Source organism: Pristiophorus japonicus, chromosome 11, assembly GCF_044704955.1.
Source record: "Pristiophorus japonicus isolate sPriJap1 chromosome 11, sPriJap1.hap1, whole genome shotgun sequence".
In the NCBI taxonomy this organism is placed as follows: domain Eukaryota; kingdom Metazoa; phylum Chordata; class Chondrichthyes; family Pristiophoridae; genus Pristiophorus; species Pristiophorus japonicus.
Window position 1 is genome coordinate 153,691,181 of NC_091987.1, and position 16,926 is coordinate 153,708,106.

Below are 16,926 nucleotides of genomic sequence, written 5' to 3' on the forward strand. Positions count from 1 at the left end.
ACCCAGACAGCCAGTGACCCAGATAGTCACAGTGACCAGACAGACAGTGACCCAGACAGACGGTGACCCAGACAGTCAGTAATCTAGATAGTCACAGTGACCTAGACAGACAGTGACCCAGACAGACAGTTACCCACATAGTCACAGTGACCCAGGCAGACAGTGACCCAGACAGACAGTAAACCCGGCCAGTCAGTGACCCAGATATTCAGTGACCTAGACAGACAGTGACCCAGACAGCCAGTGACCTAGACAATGACCCAGATAGCCAGTGACCAGACAGTCACAGTGCCCAGACAGCCAGTGGCACAGACAGTCACAGTCACGCAGACAGCCAGTGACCCAGACAGCCAGTGATCCAGACAGTCACACTGACCCAGACAGGCAGTGACCCAGACAGACAGTGACCCTGACAGGCAATGACCCAGACAGACAGTGACGCAGACAGACAGTGACCCAGACTGTCACAGTGACCCAGACAGCTAGTAACCCAGACAATGACCCAGATATTTAGTGACCCAGGCAGACAGTGACCTAGATAGCCAATGACCTAGACAATGAACCAGATAGACAGTGAACCAGACAGACAGTGACCCAGATATTCAGTGACCCAGACAGACAGTGACCTAGATAGCCAGTGACCCAGACAATGAACCAGATAGACAGTGACCCACACAGGCAGTGACCCAGACAGGCAGTGACCCAGGCAGTCACAGTGACCCAGACATTCACAGTCCCCCAGACAGCCAGTGATCCAGAGAGACATTGACCCAGACAGGCAGTGACCCAGATAGTCACAATGACCCAGCCAGCCAGCGACCCAGACAGACAGTGACCCAGATAGGCAGTGATCCAGACAGTCACGGTGACACAGACAGACAGTGACCCAGACATTCACAGTGAACCAGACAGAGAGTAAACCTAGACAGTCAGTGACCCAGATATTCAGTGACCCAGACAGACAGTGACCCAAACAGCCAGTGACATAGACAATGAACCAGTTAGACAGTGACCCAGACTGACAGTGACCCAGACTGACAGTGACCCAGACAGCCAGTGACCCAGACAGTCACAGTGATCCAGAGAGACAGTGACCCAGATAGCCAGTGACCAGACAGTCACAGTGCCCAGACAGCCAGTGACCCAGACAGTCACAGTGACCCAGACAGCCAGTGACCCAGACAGCCAGTGACCCAGACAGTCAATGGCAAGACAGTCACAGTGACCCAGACAGCCAGTGACCCAGACAGCCAGTGAGACAGACAGTCACACTGACCCCGACAGGCAGTGACCCAGACAGACAGTGGCCCTAACAGGCAATGATCCAGACACACAGTGACGCAGACAGACAGTGACCCAGACTGTCACAATGACCCAGACAGCTAGTAACCCAGACAGAATGTGACCCAGATATTCAGTGACCCAGACAGACAGTGACCTAGATAGCCAGTGACCTAGACAATGAACCAGATAGACAGTGAACCAGACAGACAGTGACCCAGACAGCCAGTAACCCAGACAGTCACAGTGACCCAGAGAGACAGTTACCCAGACAGCCATTGACCAAGACAGTCACAGTTACCCAGACAGCCAGTGACCCAGACTATCACAGTGACCCAGACAGACAGTGACCCAGACAGAGAGTGACCCAGACAGGCAGTGATCCAGACAGTCACGGTGACACAGACAGACAGTGACCCAGACATTCACAGTGACCCAGACAGACAGTGACCCAGACAGTCAGTGACCCAGATGTTCAGTGACCCAGACAGACAGTGACACAGACAGCCAGTGACCCAGACATTCACAGTGAACCAGACAGACAGTGACCCAGATGTTCAGTGACCCAGACAGACAGTGACACAGACAGCCAGTGACCTAGACAATGAACCAGTCAGACAGTGACCCAGCCAGACAGTGACCGAGACAGCCAGTGACCCAGACAGTCACAGTGATCCAGAGAGACAGTGACCCAGATAGCCAGTGACCAGACAGTCACAGTGCCCAGACAGCCAGTGACCCAGACAGAAAGAGTGACCCTGACAGCCAATGACCCAGACAGCCAGTGATCCAGACAGTCACACTGACCCAGACAGGCAGTGACCCAGACAGAGAGTGACCCTGACAGACAATCACTCAGACAGACAGTGACGCAGACAGACAGTGACCCAGATATTCAGTGACCCAGACAGACAGTGACCCAGATAGCCAGTGACCTAGACAGTCACAGTGACCCAGACAGCCAGTGACCCAGACAGCCAGTGATCCAGACAGTCACGGTGACAGAGACAGACAGTGACCCAGACATTCACAGTGACCCAGGCAGACAGTGATCCAGACAGTCAGTGACCCAGATATTCAGTGACCCAGACAGACAGTGACCCAGACAGCCAGTGACCGAGACAATGAACCAGTTAGACAGTGACCCAGCCAGACAGTGACTGAGACAGCCAGTTACCCAGACAGCCAGTGACCCAGACAGAAACAGTGACCCAGGCAGCCAGTGACCGAAACAGCCAGTGGCACAGACAGTCACAGTGACCCTGACAGCCAGTGACCCAGACAGCCAGTGATACAGACAGTCACACTGACCCCGACAGGCAGTGGCCCAGACAGAGAGTGACCCTGACAGACAATGACCCAGACAGACAGTGACGCAGACAGAGAGTGACCCAGCCTGTCACAATGACCCAGACAGCTAGTAACTCAGACAGACAGTGACCCAGATATTCAGTGACCCAGATAGACAGTGACCCAGATAGCCAGTGACCTAGACAGCCAGTGACCCAGATAGTCACAGTGACTAGACAGACAGTGACCCAGACAGACAGTGACCCAGACAGTCAGTAATCTAGATAGTCACAGTGACCTAGACAGACAGTGACCCAGACAGACAGTTACCCACATAGTCACAGTGACCCAGGCAGACAGTGACCCTGACAGACAGTAACCCAGACATTCACAGTGACCCAGACAGACAGTAAACCCGGACAGTCAGTGACCCAGATATTCAGTGACGCAGACAGACAGTGATCCAAACAGCCAGTCACCTGGACAATGAACCAGTTAGACAGTGACCCAGACAGACAGTGACCCAGACAGCCAGTGACCCAGACAGTCACAGTGATCCAGAGAGACAGTGACCCAGATAGCCAGTGACCAGACAGTCACATTGCCCAGATAGCCAGTGACCCAGACAGTCACAGTGTCCCAGACAGCCAGTGACCCAGACAGCCAGTGACCCAGACAGCCAGTGGCACAGACAGTCACAGTGACCCAGACAGCCAGTAATCCAGACAGTCACACTGACCCTGACAGGCAGTGACCCAGACAGACAGTGACCCTGACAGGCAATGACCCAGACAGACAGTGACGCAGACAGACAGTGACCCAGACTGTCACAATGACCCAGACAACTAGTAACCCAGACAGACTGTGACCCAGATATTCAGTGACCCAGACAGACAGTGACCTAGATAGCCAGTGACCTAGACAATGAACCAGATAGACAGTGAACCAGACAGACAGTGACCCAGACAGCCAGTAACCCAGACAGTCACAGTGACCCAGAGAGACAGTGACCAGACAGCCAGGGACCCAGACAGTCAGAGTTACCCAGACAGCCAGTGACCCAGACTATCACAGTGACCCAGACAGACGGTGACCCAGACAGACAGTGACCCAGACAGGCAGTGATCCAGACAGTCACAGTGACAGAGACAGACAGTGACCCAGACATTCAAAGTGACCCAGACAGACAGTGATCCAGACAGTCAGTGACCCAGATATTCAGTGACCCAGACAGACAGTGACCCAGACAGTCAGTGACCTAGACAATGAACCAGTTAGACAGTGACCCAGCCAGACAGTGACCTGACAGCCAGTGACCCAGACAGTCACAGTGATCCAGAGAGACAGTGACCCAGATAGCCAGTGACCAGACAGTCACAGTGCCCAGACAGCCAGTGACCCAGACAGAAACAGTGACCCAGACAGCCAGTGACCCAGAAGCCAGCGGCACAGACAGTCACAGTGACCCTGACAGCCAGTGACCCAGACAGCCAGTGATACAGACAGTCACACTGACCCAGACAGGCAGTGACCCAGACAAAGAGTGACCCTGACAGACAATGACCCAGACAGACAGTGACGCAGACAGACAGTAACCCAGCCTGTCACAATGACCCAGACAGGTAGTAACTCAGACAGACAGTGACCCAGATATTCAGTGACCCAGACAGACAGTGACCCAGATAGCCAGTGACCCAGATAGTCACAGTGACCAGACAGACAGTGACCCAGACAGACAGTGACCCAGACAGTCAGTAATCTAGATAGTCACAGTGACATAGACAGACAGTGACCCAGACAGACAGTTACCCACATAGTCACAGTGACCCAGACAGACAGTGACCTTGACAGACAGTAACCCAGACATTCACAGTGACCCTGACAGACAGTAACCCAGACATTCACAGTGACCCAGACAGACAGTGACCCTGACAGACAGTAACCCAGACATTCACAGTGACCCAGACAGACAGTAAACCCGGACAGTCAGTGACCCAGATATTCAGTGACCCAGACAGACAGTGACCCAAACAGCCAGTGATCCAGACAGTCACAGTGATCCAGAGAGACAGTGACCCAGATAGCCAGTGACCAGACAGTCACTGTGTCCCAGACAGCCAGTGACCCAGACAGCCAGTGACCCAGACAGCCAGTGGCACAGACAATCACAGTGACCCAGACAGCCAGTGACCCAGACAGCCAGTGATCCAGACAGTCACACTGGCCCCGACAGGCAGTGACCCAGACAGACAGTGACCCTGACAGGCAATGACCCAGACAGAGTGACGCAGACAGACAGTGACGCAGACAGACAGTGACCCAGACTGTCACAATGACCCAGACAGCTAGTAACCCAAACAGACTGTGACCCAGATATTCAGTGACCCAGACAGACAGTGACCTAGATAGCCAGTGACCTAGACAATAAACCAGATAGACAAAGAACCAGACAGACAGTGACCCAGACAGCCAGTAACCCAGACAGTCACAGTGACCCAGGGAGACAGTAACCCAGACAGCCAGTGACCCAGACAGTCACAGTTACCCAGACAGCCAGTGACCCAGACAGTCACAGTGTCCCAGACAGCCAGTGACCCAGACAGCCAGTGACCCAGACAGCCAGTGGCAGACAGTCACAGTGACCCAGACAGCCAGTGAACCAGGCAGTCACACTGACCCTGACAGGCAGTGACCCAGACAGACAGTGACCCTGACAGGCAATGACCCAGACAGACAGTGACGCAGACAGACAGTGACCCAGACTGTCACAATGACCCAGACAACTAGTAACCCAGACAGACTGTGACCCAGATATTCAGTGACCCAGACAGACAGTGACCTAGATAGCCAGTGACCTAGACAATGAACCAGATAGACAGTGAACCAGACAGACAGTGACCCAGACAGCCAGTAACCTAGACAGTCACAGTAACCCAGAGAGACAGTGACCCAGACAGTCAGAGTTACCCAGACAGCCAGTGACCCAGACTATCACAGTGACCCAGACAGACCGTGACCCAGACAGGCAGTGATCCAGACAGTCACGGTGACAGAGACAGACAGTGACCCAGACATTCAAAGTGACCCAGACAGACAGTGATCCAGACAGTCAGTGACCCAGATATTCAGTGACCCAGATAGACAGTGACCCAGACAGCCAGTGACCTAGACAATGAACCAGTTAGACAGTGACCCAGCCAGACAGTGACCAGACAGCCAGTGACCCAGACAGTCACAGTGATCCAGAGAGACAGTGACCCAGATAGCCAGTGACCAGACAGTCACAGTGCCAAGGCAGCCAGTGACCCAGACAGAAACAGTGACCCAGACAGCCAGTGACCCAGAAGCCAGCGGCACAGACAGTCACAGTGACCCTGACAGCCAGTGACCCAGACAGCCAGTGATACAGACAGTCACACTGACCCAGACAGGCAGTGACCCAGACAAAGAGTGACCCTGACAGACAATGACCCAGATAGACAGTGACGCAGACAGACAGTAACCCAGCCTGTCACAATGACCCAGACAGGTAGTAACTCAGACAGACAGTGACCCAGATATTCAGTGACCCAGACAGACAGTGACCCAGATAGCCAGTGACTGAGACAGCCAGTGACCCAGATAGTCACAGTGACCAGACAGACAGTGACTGTCGAGGAATTATTTAGCTTAAATTAACTCAGGCGGAGACTTTCAGAAGTTGCTTCGAGAGAAGTTTATTACTAAAGCTAACAAGATATCTTGGAGAGCTTGCTTGGACCGTACCAAGGCAGAACTCTGTCGTACAAGCAAATTGCACTTATCTTTATCCAGAAATTGAATACAGAAATAGAAAAAGAATCTTATTCATTCGTCCCGCGAGTACAAAGGTCGTCTCGGGAGGTACACACTCTATCTGTCCTTGCATAGTTTTTCTCTGTTCACAGTCTAATAAGCAGAATCAAAGGAGACTCCCTTTTAATACCAGATAGTCATTTAATTGCATCTGTAAGTTTCAAGGCTAAAAAGCGTGGCTATTTTCTAGTCTTATTATTTCTTTAAGCATAGCTAATAAAAAGAATTTAACCCTTCCCTCTTTCATAAGCCATGGATTCATAGATTCTTTCTTCCACAATTCCCTCCTTGTTGATCTTTTTATTTTTTTAGATCAACACAATTTCCTATATTTTCTTCTTTAGCAAAAGGGGGTGTATACCCTTCAGGATAGGGTCGCATTTGGAGATAATCGTCTTCATCAACCTTTTCCTCTAAGCCACTTAACCTTCCTTTCATGCATACACCTTTTCTTTCTATTTCGGAGAGCAGGCCTATTACTTGACTAATTACGTTTTTTAATTTTATCCACATTCCGCAAAGGATTATTAATAATACAAGCATAACCACACCTACGATTACTATGGGGTGTATAGCGAGCTTCAGTACTGCTGTAGCTCTTGGGGACCATGCGGTAAACACATCCCACCAGTGGTGTACTGTCAAAGAGGTGACTTCATCTGCGATTCTCACTAGTTGCCCCTTCTTGTAACTCATTTCGACTCTAAATTGGTGGATGTCTCTGCCTTGCTTTGACAGAGCTTCCTCAATTTTCTTGTCATTCCGTATCAAATTGTGCAGTCTGGTCAGATTAATTACGGGGGGTAAGGGTTCAATCTTGTGCACAGACAGATAATTTTCTACATTTTTCCACTGCCCAAAGGTATAAGTTCTTTTTACTTCAGGATCATACAGGGTGTAGACTCTTCTCACGCATTTATTAATGGGGGGTTTATACAAAATTCCATCCAGATCGACAGGTTTATTTCCTGTCACACAGATCTCATTCTGTCCTATTTCTGTTATATCAGTGTCATTGGTTAGCTTTAATTCCCATTTACATACTCCATTGGAGTGCTGCAGTGAGCATGATTCGTATATGGCGGTCTGATAGGGACATATCATTCCGAATGGCCACCTAGCACATCCCCTCTGGTGATGTGTCATATTCTTCTCATCGACCCAATCTCCTTTAAATTCTGGGTACCAGAAGTTCTGTCCAAACAGCTGGGGCATTACTTGGAACTGACACCAAATTTCTTTTCGTGTCATACTTACTATCTCCATTGTAACGTTACATCCTTTTGAATTACAACTGGTATATCTTTTTTGAGGGTTAATGGTTAAATTAAGAAGCTTATCCCTTTTGTTAATTTCCAGCAGCCTTTCCCATGTGTTAGCATGGAAGGATAATATTTTCCTTTCTAACTCGGCTCTTAATAGCTGTCTGATCATTTCTTTAAACAGGCAATGGGTGTACTTGTTTACTCCCTGTTGTTCTTTCATTAGGTTCTCTATTTCCTTCTCTATCCCTTCATCCCTTCAAATGAAATCCCTTTCATTTAGGACGTAACCTGATATCTGTAATTCCTGCTCCCACTCCACCTAACACAGTCTCTAACACATCCCGTTTCTTTCTTTGGGGTCTTTCTTTTTCAAAAGATACCTTAACACTGGTTGTGTGGCAACCATCTTCTTTCTTTGGGGGATATTTAATTCGTATTGTTAGATTTAATACACCTGGGGATCTTACCACTGGGATGCAAGTGGTCAGTATCCTTTTTAGATGTCCCGGGTCTCGGTCTTCTAGGTGGCCGGATTCTTTTACTGACCATTTTACCACAAATGGGTCTCCTCCATTCACTGGGGTGTTATTCATGCACAACATCTGCTGCCCATCTCCCATACCTGTAAATGAATAACGGAGGAAGTCTTTTCTCTCGTCCGGCCCTCCTATGTGCATCCATCTCTTGTTTTTCCCTGTGCTCCAGGTACACCTCATCCACACATCGGCCTGGAATTCTATTAACAACCGATACCCTTTCCCCAATATAAACTGGAACTCCCCTCTTTCTTCCTTCATTCCACATGCCTCACATCGTACCGTAAAATTCCCTACTATACAACTTTGGCCTGCTGGACACAAAAAATTGCCTTGCTGCCTTATACTATTACTTCTTTCCCATACCATATTTCCCTTCCATACTCTTCCTTCTTTTAGGACTTCTTCCTCCTGCCGGGAGTTCCCTGTCGCTAAAATGATCAGTATACCTAACGTCCATTTATTTTTCCAAGAGTCCCTTCCCATCTTCCCTTTCTTGTTTGTTTCTATACCACTCTTGAAATAAGTCGTTACAATAACAACACGTCCACACGATAGTAACAGTGACCCAAATAATAAAGGCCCAAACTGGCACACAAATGAGCTCTGACATCCGTCCGTGAATTTTGTGCAATAATTTAAAGTCCAAATATTTAATACAAGAGCAGGTACAGTTCTTCAGCTAGAAGATGGCTGTTTTCTTAGTCGGGCGACCGTAGTACGTCCTGGTTCAATGCCTTTTCCTTCGGCTGTAATTCGTCGGGGAAATAATATTTACAGCGGGTCGCATGCACCCAGTTCGGGTGCTTTTCCAACTTCAAAGCGGTTCGTGTTGTGAAAATTATCTGATACGGTCCTTTCCACCTAGGAGAAAAGGATTCTTTATTTAATGTTTTTACTAACACTTGATCTCCAGGTCTGAAAGGTGCATATTTCCTTCCGACGGGGCACCTGTGTCTGCTTTATTTGTTCATGCAGACTTCTTGCTATTTCACACATGGCCTGAGCATACTTTAGTGATTTTTCATCATTCCAAATTAATGCTATTTTTTCATCTGACTGTGGTGGTTTTACACCAGTAGGCATTGGTCTTCCCAATAAGGCTTCATGTGGTGTCAACCCAGTGTTTCGGTTTTTCTGGTTTCTCATTGTATACAATACTAATGGTAAGGCTTCTGGCCACTTCAGTCCAGTCTCCTGACATACCTTGGTAAGGGTAGATTTTATTATCCCATTTACTCTTTCTACCATTCCCGAGGACTGTGGCTGATATGGTATATGTAACTTCCACTGGAACCCTAACGCTTCTGCAAGGTTTTGCACTATTTTTCCTGTGAAGTGTGTTCCCCTGTCACTGTTGATTCCCATAGGTATTCCATATCTTGGTACTATTTCTTCAAATAGAATTTTTACTACTGTTCGGGCATCGTCTCTCCTAGTGGCGTACGCTTCTACCCACCTTGTGAACATATCTACTATGACTAATAGATACTTGAGACCTGATACTGGAGGCATGTGGACAAAGTCAATTTGCAAATTTTCAAAGGGCATACTTGGTTGGGGTAGATGATCATATCCAGCAGGTGTTTTACCTCTGTTATTTTGTTGACAAATTTGGCATGTTCTAGCAACTTTCTCAATTACTACTGTTATTCCTGGTGCATACCACTGTGCATTAATAGCATGTATCATCCCTCCTTTGCCCATGTGAGCCTGACCGTGTGCTAGGCGAGACAGGGGCAAAAATAGAGATCTAGGGCAAACAGTTCGCCCATCAGGGTGACACCAAATGTCGTTTTTTAAAACAACCCTGGTTTTCCCAAGTTCTTCCTTCCTGCATGGTAACTTGTTGTTGGGCTGTTTTAAGTTGTTGGATGTCAAGTACCTGTGGAGGGGAGACTGAGACTGCTTGAAGGCAGTCTGCCTGTGCCGAAGCGGCCTGTTTGGCTGCCTCATCAGCCCTCCTATTTCCTACTGATACTTCATCCTCACCGGTTGTGTGAGCTGCACATTTAATAACGGCGACCTTACTTGGCAACTGAATGGCGTCTAATAGATTAAGCGCCAATTGAGAGTGCTTAATATGCTTTCCACCAGAGGTGATAAAGCCTCTGTTTTTCCACAGTTGTCCAAAATCATGGACCACACCGAATGCATATCTAGAATCAGTATAGATATTAGCAGTATGATCTTTAGCTATTATACAAGCTCTAGTGAGGGCAAACAATTCAGCAGCCTGAGCCGAGGTTCTGGCAGGCAGGGCGAATGCTTCAACAGTTTCGTGGGGGTTTACAATAGCATAGCCTGCCAAAAACAAATCATCCGACGGCCTATGTGATGATCCATCCGTATAGAGAATAAGATCAGGATTGTCCATGGGCTCTGTGAGCAAATCTGGTCTTGGTAAGGTGGCTACTTCCACCGTTAACAGACAATCATGCTGGTCTGGATCCTCTACTTCTTTAGTAGGAAGAAAGGTGGTTGGGTTCACTACCGGTGCACATCGAAAGGTATAGTTAGGGTGTGACAGCAGTCATACTTCATAACCTGTTCTTCGAGACGCTGTAAAGTGTTGTGTGGCAGCTGAATTCAAAAGTAATAACACAGCATGGGCTGTAATGACAGTACATGGATGATCCAAGACAATAGGTACCGACTTCTCCACCATGACCGCAGTAGCAGCTACAACACGTAGACATGCTAGCATTCCCCTTACTACTGGAGGCAGCAAAAACAAATAATAAGCAACTGGTCTATTTCCCCCACCATGTTCTTGGGTTAGTACTGCTGTTGCAAATCCTTCCTTCTCATTCACATACATCTGAAAAGGTTTACCATAATTCGGAAGTCCCAACGCCGGAGCATTAGTAATGGCTTTCTTTAACTGTTTAAATGCCTCCTCTCTCTCTGGGGTCCACTCCACCTTGGGTGGGGCATCATTTAGGGCAGCTGATCTTAGGACCGCATCCCATTCTCGATAATTGTCTACAGTACCCAACCATCCCCAAAAATGACAAGATTTCCTTCTTTGTCTTTGGTATGGTGGCCCTTTGAATTGTCTGAATTCTTTCTGGTCCTAGCTGCCTCTGCCCTTGAGATATGTGAAAACCCAGGTACTGGACTTGAGTCTGACAAAATTGTAACTTTGGTAACGACACTCGGTGCCCTCTTTCACATAGGTGCTGTAACAGTTTCAGGGAATCTTGCATGCACCTGTATCCGTGGCTAGAAGCCACAAGCAAATCGTCCGCATACTGCAGCAGTACAGACTGGTCTGATAATGAACAGTCTTCGAGGTCTCTCTTTACTGCTGCTGCATATACTGCGGGGCTTTCGGTGTATCCTTGGGGCAACCTGGTCCATGTGTACTGCTGCTTCTTGTGGGTGAAAGCAAACAGATACTGACTTTCTTGATTTAACGGGATGGAGAAAAAGGCTGAACACAGGTCTATCACAGTAAAGACAGTTGCTGTTGGTGGTATAGCAGATAGTATAATGTTGGTGTCCGGTACCACAGGGGTGATAGGGACTACTATCTTATTAATAGCTCTCAGATCTTGCAGAAATCTCCATTCATTCGGCCTATTAACCTTTGGTATGGGCAGTATCGGTGTGTTACACGGGCTCTGTGTCTTTTCTAAAACTCCTTGTTCCAACAATGCAGAAATGACTGGCTCTATCCCATTTTCTGCCTCTGGAGGCAGTCTGTACTGCCTAATGCTTGGTAACACGGCGTTCTTTATCAATTGTACCCGATGGGGTACGGCAGAATGTACTTGCCCAACATGATTGTTATGCTTTGCCCAAAGTTCAGAAGATACTTGATTCAATGCCAGTGGCAGCTTAGGGCTTGGTTGTTCCGGGGGTTGCTGTTTTTCAAAAGTGGAGGCATGATTTTTACCTTTCCACTGGAGAATCCCCCTGTTGTGGGTGATAAAGTCTATCTGAACATTTTGCAATTTTATTACTGCCCAAGGTTGATAGCCGTGTTGCTGTTTTTCTCTTTCTATTCCTACAATCATCGGACCCATATCTTTAGGTTTCGCTGGCGGTTTTGTAGCCAAGGTCAGATGAGGTGTCGAGTTCGCTTCTCTAAACCGCTGTTGCTGTAAGGGTGTCAAATCGATGGCTACCCCCAATCCTTCTGGTCCAAAATAAATGCGGGGCGTAGCCTCTACTATTTCTTCTCTATTTAAAAGGATTGTACCAAACACTGGTAAGTTTCAGCTTTTTGTCGAGTGTACCAGGCTGTACAGTGAAGCTGAACTGCCTCAAAGCTTGTCAAAATTATATACATCAATTCTTCAGTATTACAGTCAAATTTAGCTTTTAAGTTTTGTATAACTTCATGTATCAAGGGGGAATAGAAGTTGCCAATCAATTGCCAACAATAGAGGGTAGCCTTTTCTTTGTTATCCTCCCTTTTCTCTTCTTCAATCCCATTAAAGAACTGATGAATATTATTTGGAGGGAGCTCCATGTACATTCCTTCCTTTGTGCAATAAATTGTGGCTCCTAGTTTGCACAAAGTCTGTCTTCCCAATAAAGGGAGAGGTGTTGTTTTAGAGACTATCAAAGTCTCATCATTAACTGATTGTCCTTCAATTATCAATTTGGTAGGTTCAGATAAAAATTCTTTCATGGGGATACCGGCCACACCCACACTTAAGACGGTGGTGTTGCTTACAGATAATCCCACAGAGGATGGTACAGAAGACATAGTAGCACCGGTATCCACCAGGAACTTCACATAAGTGTCTCCTACTTTTACTACTGCTAGAGGGTTTTCTTCTATGTCTGCCGATAAGCGGAGGGCTGGCGCCTGTACCACTAAGCCTCCGGGGCATCCCGATGCTGATTATTCTGTGCCTGTCCTCGTCCCTTTTGCTGATTTACTGACCTGCTGTTTTAGCCTTATTTTCCTTATAGGTAAATAGTCCCTCTCTATCCATGTTAGCCAGTACTGTAACTGTCTCTTTCCAACTTTTTCCTTGCCAGTCCAAAACCCTTATTTTGTATGTTCTTGCTTGTTGTGGCAACATACAATTTAACAAGGTTTGCACTGCCAAAGGTTCATTTTGATCCATCGGTATTCCTGCATGCTCGTCCCAACTATTTTTCCATCTGCCTGCAAAATCTATTCTTCTGCTTTCTGCAAGCAGCGGGTGACTTCCCCTATATCTCCATGCTTTTTAGCTCCCTTTAATAAATGGTACAGGTTTGCTCAAGCCAGTTGTGAAAGGCTACTGGCTTCTTAACAGGATTAGGGGCAGCTGATATCATATCCCGAGCTTCTCCCGGTGTCCAGGGCTTTAGGACAGCCGTTGTTCTGATCATTACACGGGGGCTTGTGTTCGTGGGGATAGTGGAGGAATCGGCCTGTCTTATCCAGCTGGGCGGCCACTATTTCTATAATCTCCTGCCAATCATCCGGCTCGGTGGTTGGAAGACGGGGGTATAAGCTGACAGGGGAAGCGGTCAAAACCGGGGCACTCGGGGGGGGGCTGTAAGAGGGAGGGGGCTTCTCCTTACCCTCCTCCTCTTTCTTTTGATTTTTAGGGGCTGGTACCTCTTTGCCACCTCTGTCCATTTTTTAAAACAATTCTCCATATAATCTTTATCCCAAGTGGGGTCCCCCGCCCCATCTTTGGTGGTCTGTCTCCATTCCTCAATTAAGGACAATTTAAAACTTCCTCCATATGGCCAATCCCCGTCAGACCAACCGTACAAATCGCTACTAAATGTTACCGCGTATCTGTCGTCTCCTGTTTCTTTAATTACAGTGTCCGCTTTACTACCTTACTGATTCTTTTCTCAGTCTTAGGATGTACTTTCATTCTTTCAGTTGAGAGGTCGTCCTTCTTTCCTTTTCTAGGAGCTGGGCGCGAGCGCCCTGCTCGACTAGAGCCGTTTCCCATTCTTCCGGGTGCAACGTCTCGCGATCTTTTCTGAAATGAGAGTTAGGACAATCCTACAAAATATACAATAATTTACAAAGCGCTCACCGGTGTTCTCTCTTCCGCTCAGCTCGGGGTCTCCTTTTGCCTTCTTGTTATTTTAGCTTCTTAGCGGTAGCTACCTTATGCCTCACCCTCTCGGGGATCTCGGCGGCCCGTCCCCCTTTCAGCTAGGACGGCCTAGGCACCTTCCTCCTTTCAGCTAGGAAGGTCCTTAAAAATTCCTCTTTTCTTTAGAATCTGTCGAGGAAATATTCCTCTTTTCTCTTTAAAAGTTAAATTTAGTTCTTTTGGATCTAGTTTTTTTTTAGAGATCCTGCCGGACTACGCCAGAATCTGTCGAGGAATTATTTAGCTTAAATTAACTCAGGCGGAGACTTTCAGAAGTTGCTTCGAGAGAAGTTTATTACTAAAGCTAACAAGATATCTTGGAGAGCTTGCTTGGACCGTACCAAGGCAGAACTCTGTCGTACAAGCAAATTGCACTTATCTTTATCCAGAAATTGAATACAGAAATAGAAAAGGAATCTTATTCATTCGTCCCGCGAGTGCAAAGGTCGTCTCGGGAGGTACACACTCTATCTGTCCTTGCATAGTTTTTCTCTGTTCACAGTCTAAGGAGACTCCCTTTTAATACCAGATAGTCATTTAATTGCATCTGTAAGTTTCAAGGCTAAAAAGCGTGGCTATTTTCTAGTCTTATTATTTCTTTAAGCATAGCTAATAAAAAGAATTTAACCCTTCCCTCTTTCATAAGCCATGGATTCATAGATTCTTTCTTCCACAGTGACCCAGACAGACAGTGACCCAGACAGTCAGTAATCTAGATAGTCACAGTGACATAGACAGACAGTGACCCAGACAGACAGTTACCCACATAGTCACAGTGACCCAGACAGACAGTAAACCCGGACAGTCAGTGACCCAGATATTCAGTGACCCAGACAGACAGTGACCCAAACAGCCAGTAACCCAGACAGTCACAGTGATCCAGAGAGACAGTGACCCAGATAGCCAGTGACCAGACAGTCACTGTGTCCCAGACAGCCAGTGACCCAGACAGCCAGTGACCCAGACAGCCAGTGGCACAGACAATCACAGTGACCCAGACAGCCAGTGACCCAGACAGCCAGTGATCCAGACAGTCACACTGACCCCGACAGGCAGTGACCCAGACAGACAGTGACCCTGACAGGCAATGACCCAGACAGAGTGACGCAGACAGACAGTGACGCAGACAGACAGTGACCCAGACTGTCACAATGACCCAGACAGCTAGTAACCCAAACAGACTGTGACCCAGATATTCAGTGACCCAGACAGACAGTGACCTAGATAGCCAGTGACCTAGACAATAAACCAGATAGACAGTGACCCAGACAGACAGTGACCCAGACAGCCAGTAACCCAGACAGTCACAGTGACCCAGAGAGACAGTAACCCAGACAGCCAGTGACCCAGACAGTCACCGTTACCCAGACATTCACAGTGACCCAGACAGACAGTGACCCAGACAGTCAGTGACCCAGATATTCAGTGACCCAGACAGCCAGTGGCACAGACAGTCACAGTGACCCTGACAGCCAGTGACCCAGACAGCCAGTGATCCAGACAGTCACACTGACCCAGACAGGCAGTCACCCAGACAGAGAGTGACCCTGACAGACAATGACCCATACAGACAGTGACGCAGACAGACAGTGACCCAGCCTGTCACAATGACCCAGACAGCTAATAACTCAGACAGACAGTGACCCAGATATTCAGTGACCCAGACAGACAGTGACCCAGATAGCCAGTGACCTAGACAATAAACCAGATAGACAGTGACCCAGACAGACAGTGACCCAGACAGCCAGTAACCCAGACAGTCACAGTGACCCAGAGAGACAGTAACCCAGACAGCCAGTGACCCAGACAGTCACCGTTACCCAGACATTCACAGTGACCCAGACAGACAGTGACCCAAACAGTCAGTGACCCAGATATTCAGTGACCCAGACAGCCAGTGGCACAGACAGTCACAGTGACCCTGACAGCCAGTGACCCAGACAGCCAGTGATCCAGACAGTCACACTGACCCAGACAGGCAGTCACCCAGACAGAGAGTGACCCTGACAGACAATGACCCATACAGACAGTGACGCAGACAGACAGTGACCCAGCCTGTCACAATGACCCAGACAGCTAATAACTCAGACAGACAGTGACCCAGATATTCAGTGACCCAGACAGACAGTGACCCAGATAGCCAGTGACCTAGACAATAAACCAGATAGACAGTGACCCAGACAGACAGTGACCCAGACAGCCAGTAACCCAGACAGTCACAGTGACCCAGAGAGACAGTAACCCAGACAGCCAGTGACCCAGACAGTCACCGTTACCCAGACATTCACAGTGACCCAGACAGACAGTGACCCAGACAGTCAGTGACCCAGATATTCAGTGACCCAGACAGCCAGTGGCACAGACAGTCACAGTGACCCTGACAGCCAGTGACCCAGACAGCCAGTGATCCAGACAGTCACACTGACCCAGACAGGCAGTCACCCAGACAGAGAGTGACCCTGACAGACAATGACCCATACAGACAGTGACGCAGACAGACAGTGACCCAGCCTGTCACAATGACCCAGACAGCTAATAACTCAGACAGACAGTGACCCAGATATTCAGTGACCCAGACAGACAGTGACCCAGATAGCCAGTGACCTAGACAGTCACAGTGACCCAGACAGCCAGTGACCCAGACAGCCAGTG

General features: G+C 48.2%; 1 long non-coding RNA gene across 1 annotated transcript; it reads right to left on the reverse strand.

Annotated features, from left to right (window-relative positions):
• Nucleotides 1-6,262: 6,262 nt before the first annotated feature.
• Nucleotides 6,263-14,702, reverse strand: LOC139276350 (uncharacterized). The gene is made up of 2 exons (XR_011595912.1): nucleotides 14,212-14,702; nucleotides 6,263-9,070 (listed from the first exon to the last, which is right to left on the reverse strand). It is a non-coding gene; the product is annotated as an uncharacterized lncRNA (long non-coding RNA).
• Between the last annotated feature and the right edge of the window lie 2,224 nt (nucleotides 14,703-16,926).